At 40.4% G+C, this 6,068-nt stretch overlaps 1 non-coding gene across 1 annotated transcript; it reads left to right on the top strand.

Annotated features, from left to right (window-relative positions):
- The first annotated feature begins 5,637 nt into the window (after positions 1-5,637).
- Positions 5,638-5,745, top strand: LOC130971168 (small nucleolar RNA R71). Its single transcript, XR_009082403.1, has one exon. It is a non-coding gene; the product is annotated as a small nucleolar RNA R71 (small nucleolar RNA).
- Positions 5,746-6,068: the final 323 nt, after the last annotated feature.

Here is a 6,068-nt window from a genome sequence, read left to right as displayed (position 1 = left end):
GAGGTATAGGAGAGCTCTACACCCTTAATCTATGGTGTGTAGAAACTCCACCATTGAAAATACATAAGTGATGGTCCAGGCATGGCCGAATGGCCAGCCCCCCTGAACATGATCAAAGGATCATAAGGTAATCCAAAATTAATCTAAAGATGTCAAATACAATAGTAAAATGTTCTATTTATACTAGACTAGCTACTAGGGTTTACAGAAGTAAGTAATTGATGCAGAAATCTACTTCCGGGGTCCACTTTGTGTGTGCTTGGGCTGAGCTTGAGCTTTACATGTGCAGAGGCTTCTCTTGGAGTTGAATGCCACGTTGTAACGTGTTTTTGGCGTTCAACTCTGGTTCGTGACGTGTTTCTGGCGTTTGACTCCAGAATGCAATATGGAACTGTCGTTCAGCGCCAGTTTGTGTCATCTAATCTCGAATAAAGTATGAACTATTATATATTGCTGGAAAGCTCTGGATGTCAACTTTCTAACGCCGTTGAGAGCGCGCCATTTCGAGTTTTATAGCTCAAGAAAATCCATTTCGAGTGCAGGAAGGTCAGAATCCAACAGCATCAGCAGTCCTTTGTCAGCCTTTTATCAGAGTTTTGCTCAGGTCCCTCAATTCCAGCCAGAAAATACCTGAAATCACAGAAAAATACACAAACTCATAGTAAAGTCCAGAAATGTGAATTTAGCATAAAAACTAATGAAAACATCCCTAAAAGTAGCTAGATCCTACTAAAAACTACCTAAAAATAATGCCAAAAAGCGTATAAATTATCCGCTCATCACAACACCAAACTTAAATTGTTGCTTGTCCCCAAGGAACTGAAAGTCAAATAGGATAAAAAGAAGAGAATATACTATAGATCTCAAAATATCAATGAATATTAGTTCTAATTAGATGAGCGGGACTTGTAGCTTTTTGCTTCTGAACAGTTTTGGCATCTCACTTTATCCTTTGAAGTTTAGAATGATTGGCATCTCTAGGAATTCAGAGTTCAGATATTGTTATTGATTCTCCTAGTTAAGTATGTTGATTCTTGAACACAGCTACTTTTATGAGTCTTGGCCGTGGCCCTAAGCACTTTGTTTTCCAGTATTACCACCAGATACATAAATGCCACAGACACATGACTGGGTGAACCTTTTCATATTGTGACTCAGCTTTGCTAAAGCCCCCAGTTAGAGGTGTCCAGAGCTCTTAAGCACACTCTTTTTGCTTTGGATCATGACTTTAACTACTCAGTCTCAAGCTTTTCACTTGGACCTGCATGCCACAAGCACATGATTAGGGACAGCTTGTTTTAGCCGTTTAGGCCTGGATTTTATTTTCTTAGGCCCTCATATCCATTGATGCTCAAAGCCTTGGATCCTTTTTACCCTTACCTTTTGGTTTTAAGGGCTATTGGCTTTTTCTGCTTGCTTTTTCTTTTTCTTTTTCTTTTTTTGCAAGCTTTGTTCTTCACTGCTTTTTCTTGCTTCAAGAATCAATTTTATGATTCTTCAGATTATCAATAACATTTCTCTTGTTCATCATTCTTTCAAGAGCCAACAATTTTAACATTCATAAACAACACGATCAAAAATATGTACTGTTCAAGCATTCATTCAGAAAATAAAAAGTATTGTCACCACATCAATATAATTAAACTAAATTCAAGGATAAATTCGAAATTCATGTACTTCTTGTTCTTTTGAATTAGAAACATTTTTCATTTAAGAGAGGTGAAGGATTTATGGAATTATTCATAGCCTTAAGACATGGTTACTAAACACTAATGATCATAAAGTAGAGACACAAAACATAAACAAACATATACCATAAAAACTGAAAAAATAGAGAAATAAGAACAAGGAATGAGTCCACCTTAGTGATGGTGGCGCTTTCTTCTTGAAGAACCAATGATGTCCTTGAGCTCTTCTATGTCTCTTCCTTGCCTTTGTTGCTCCTCCCTCATTGCTCTTTGATCTTCTCTAATTTCATGGAGAATGATGGAGTGCTCTTGATGTTTCACCCTTAATTGATCCATATTGTAACTGAAATCTTCTAGAGAAGTGTTGAGTTGTTCCCAATAGTTGTTGGGAGAAAAGTGCATCCCTTGAGGCATCTCCGGGATTCCTTGGTGATGAGCTTCCTCATGCGTCTCTTGGGATCCATGAGTGATCTCTCTTGTTTGCTCCATCCTCTTCTTAGTGATGGGCTTATCATCCTCAATGGGGATGTCTTCTTCTATGATAACTCCAGCTGAGTAGCATAGATGGAAAATGAGACGAGGAAAAGCTAGCCTTGCCAAGGTAGAGGACTTTTTGTCTATTTTGTAGAATTCAAGAGAGATGACTTCATGAACTTCTACTTCTTCTCCAATCATGATGCTATGGATCATGATGGCCTGATCTACAGTAACTTCAGATCGGTTGCTAGTGGGGATGATGGAGCGTTGGATGAACTCAAACCATCCTCTAGCCACAGGCTTGAGGTCCAGTCTTCTTAATTGAACCGGCTTGCCTTTTGAGTCTCTTTTCCATTGAGCTCCTTCAACACATATGTCCATAAGGACTTGGTCCAACCTTTGATCAAAGTTGACCCTTTTAGTGTAGGGGCGTGCATCTCCTTGCATCATGGGCAAGTTGAATGCCAACCTCACATTTTCCGGACTAAAATCTAAATATTTCCCCCGAACCATTGTAAGATAATTCTTTGGGTTCGGGTTCATACTTTGATCATGGTTCCTAGTGATCCATGCATTGGCATAGAACTCTTGAACCATTAGGATTTTGACTTGTTGAATGGGGTTGGTCAGAACTTCCCAACCTCTTCTTTGGATCTCATGTCGGATCTCCGGATATTTATTTTTCTTGAGTTTGAAAGGGACCTCGGGGATCACCTTCTTCTTGGCCACAACTTCATAAAAGTGGTCTTGATGGGCTTTGGAGATGAATCTCTCCATCTCCCATGACTTGGAGGTGGAAGCTTTTGTCTTCTCTTTCCCTTTTCTAGAGGTTTCTCCGGCCTTAGGTGCCATAGGTGGTTATGGAAAAATAAAAAAAGTTATGCTTTTACCACACCAAACTTAGAATATTGCTCGTCCTCGAGCAAGAGAAGAAAGAATAGATGAAGAAGAAGAAGATATAGAGGAGAGAAAGAGAGGGTTGTGTTTCGGCCAAGGAGGAGAAGATAGGGTTGTGTTGTGTGAAAATGAAGAAGAATGGAGGGATTTATATAGTGGAGGGAGAGGGGTTAAGGTTCGGCCATATTGGGTGGGTTTGGGTGAGAAAGGGATTTTTAATTTTGAAGGTAGGTGGGGTTTATGGGGAAGAATGGATGGATGTGAGTGGTGAAGAGGTGATGGGGAAGAGAGATTGAGGTGATTGGTGAAGGGTTTTTGGGGAAAAGTGTTATTGGATTGTGTGAAGAGGAGAGAAGGTGAGTTGAGGTGGGTGGAGATCTTGTGGGGTTCACAGATCCTGAGGTGATCCTGTGGGGTCCACAGATCCTGAGGTGTCAAGGATTTATCATCCCTGCAGCAATTAGGCATGTAAAATGCCATCTCTATGTAATTCTGCCATTTAGACGCCAGATTGATGCTTGTTTTGGGTGTTCAATGCCCATTTGCAGCATGTTTATGGTGTTGAACGCCAGTTCCATGCTTGTTTCTGGCGTTCAGTGCCAGCTCTCCTCAGGGTGTATTCCTGGCGTTTAAACGCCAGGATGCTACTTGTTTCTGACGTTCAACGCCAGATCCATGCTCTGTTCTGGTGTTGAACGCCAGCCAGATGCTCCTTACTGGTGTTTAAACGCAAGTAAGCCCTTCCTCCAGGGTGTGTTTTTTCTTCTGCTGTTTTTAATTTTCGTATTTATTTTGTGACTCCACATGATCATGAACCTAATAAAATATAAAAGAACAATAAAATAAAATAAAATTAGATAAATAAATAAATAAATAAATAAAAATTAGGTTGCCTCCCAATAAGCGCTTTTTTAATGTCAATAGCTTGATAGTGGGCTCTCATGGAGCCTCACAGGTGATCAGGTCAATGTTGTAGACTCCCAACACCAAACTTAGAGTTTGATTGTGGGGGCCTTGTTTGACTCTGTACTGAGAGAAGCTTTTTATGCTTCCTCTCCATGTATACAGAAGAACACCCTTGGGTCTTAAACACAAGGTAGTCCCCATTCAATTGAAGGACTAATTCTCCTCTGTTAACATCTATCACAGCTCCTGCTGTGGCTAGGAAAGGTCTTCCAAGGATGATGCATTCATCCTCCTCCTTCCTAGTATCTAAGATTATGAAATCAGTAGGGATGTAAAGGCCTTCAACCTTTACTAACACGTCCTCTACTAATCCATAAGCTTGTCTTATTGACTTGTCTACCATTTGTAATGAGAATATGGCAGGCTGTACCTCAATGATCACCAACTTCTCCATTACAGAGAGTGGCATAAGATTTATGCTTGACCCCAGGTCACATAGAGCCTTCTCAAAGGTTATGGTGCCTATGGTATAGGGTATTAAGAATTTACCAGAATCTTGTTTCTTTTGAGGTAAAGTTTGTTGAACCCATGTATCTAGTTCACTAATGAGCAAGGGAGGTTCACCTTCCCAAGTCTCATTACCAAACAACTTGGCATTCAGCTTCATGATAGCTCCTAGATATTAAGCAACTTACTCTCCAGTTACATCTTCATCCTCTTCAGAGGAAGAATAGCCTTCAGAGCTCATGAATGGCAGAAGGAGGTTTAATGGAATCTCTATGGTCTCTATATGACCTTCAGATCCTTTTGGGTCCTCAATAGGGAGCTCCTTCTTGCTTGAGAGACGTCCCATGAGGTCTTCCTCATTGGGATTCACGTCCTCTCCTTCCTCTCTAGGTTCGGCCATGTTGATTATATCAATGGCCTTGCACTCTCTTTTTGGATTTTCTTCAGTATTGCTTAGGAGAGTACTAGGAGGAGTTTCAGTGACTTTCTTACTCAGCTGGCCCACTTGTGCCTCCAAATTTCTGAAGGAGGACCTTGTTTTACTGATGAAACTTAAAGTGGCCTTAGACAGATCAGAGACTATGTTTGCTAAGTTAGAGGTGCTTTGCTCAGAATTCTCTGTTTGTTGCAGAGAAAATGATGGAAAAGGCTTGCTATTGCTGAGCTTATTTCTTCCACCATTATTAAAGCCTTGTTGAGGCTTTTGTTGATCCTTCCATGAGAAATTTGGATGATTTCTCCATGATGAATTATAGGTGTTTCCATAAGGTTCACCCATGTAATTTACCTCTGCTATTACAGAGTTCTCAGGATCATAAGCTTCTTCTTCAGAAGATGCCTCTTTAGTACTGTTGGATGCATTTTGCCATCCATTCAGACTTTGAGAGATCATGTTGACTTGCTAAGTCAACATTTTGTTCTGAGCTAATATGGCATTCAGAGCATCAATTTCAAGAACTCCCTTCCTTTGAGGCATCCCATTATTCACGGAATTCCTCTCAGAAGTGTACATGAACTGGTTATTTGCAACCATGTCAATAAGTTCTTGAGCTTCTGCAGGCATTTTCTTTAGGTGAATGGATTCACCTGCAGAATAGTCCAGTGACATCTTAGAGAACTCAGATAGACCATAATAGAATATATCCATAATGGTCCACTCTGAAAGCATGACAGAAGGACACCTTTTGGTCATCTACTTGTATCTTTCCCAAGCTTCATAGAGGGATTCACCATCTTTTTGTTTGAAGGTCTGAACATCCACTCTAAGCTTGCTCAGCTTTTGAGTTGGAAAGAACTTAGACAAGAAGGCCGCGACTAGCTTATCCCATGAGTCCAGGCTATCTTTAGGCTGTGAGTCCAACCATGTTTTAGCTCTATCTCTTACAGTAAAAGGGAAAAACATGAGCCTGTAGACTTCAGGATCTACTCTATTAGTCTTAACAGTCTCACAGATCTACAAGAACTCAGTTAAAAACTGGTAGGGATCTTCTGATAGAAGTCCATGGAACTTGCAGTTCTGTTGTATTAGAGCAACTAGCTGAGGTTTCAGCTCAAAATTGTTTGCTCCAATAGCAGGGATTGAGATGCTTCTTC

This window comes from Arachis stenosperma, chromosome 3 (genome assembly GCF_014773155.1).
Source record: "Arachis stenosperma cultivar V10309 chromosome 3, arast.V10309.gnm1.PFL2, whole genome shotgun sequence".
In the NCBI taxonomy this organism is placed as follows: domain Eukaryota; kingdom Viridiplantae; phylum Streptophyta; class Magnoliopsida; order Fabales; family Fabaceae; genus Arachis; species Arachis stenosperma.
Note: the sequence above shows the minus strand (reverse complement) of the source record. Positions and strands in the feature narration are given on the sequence as shown.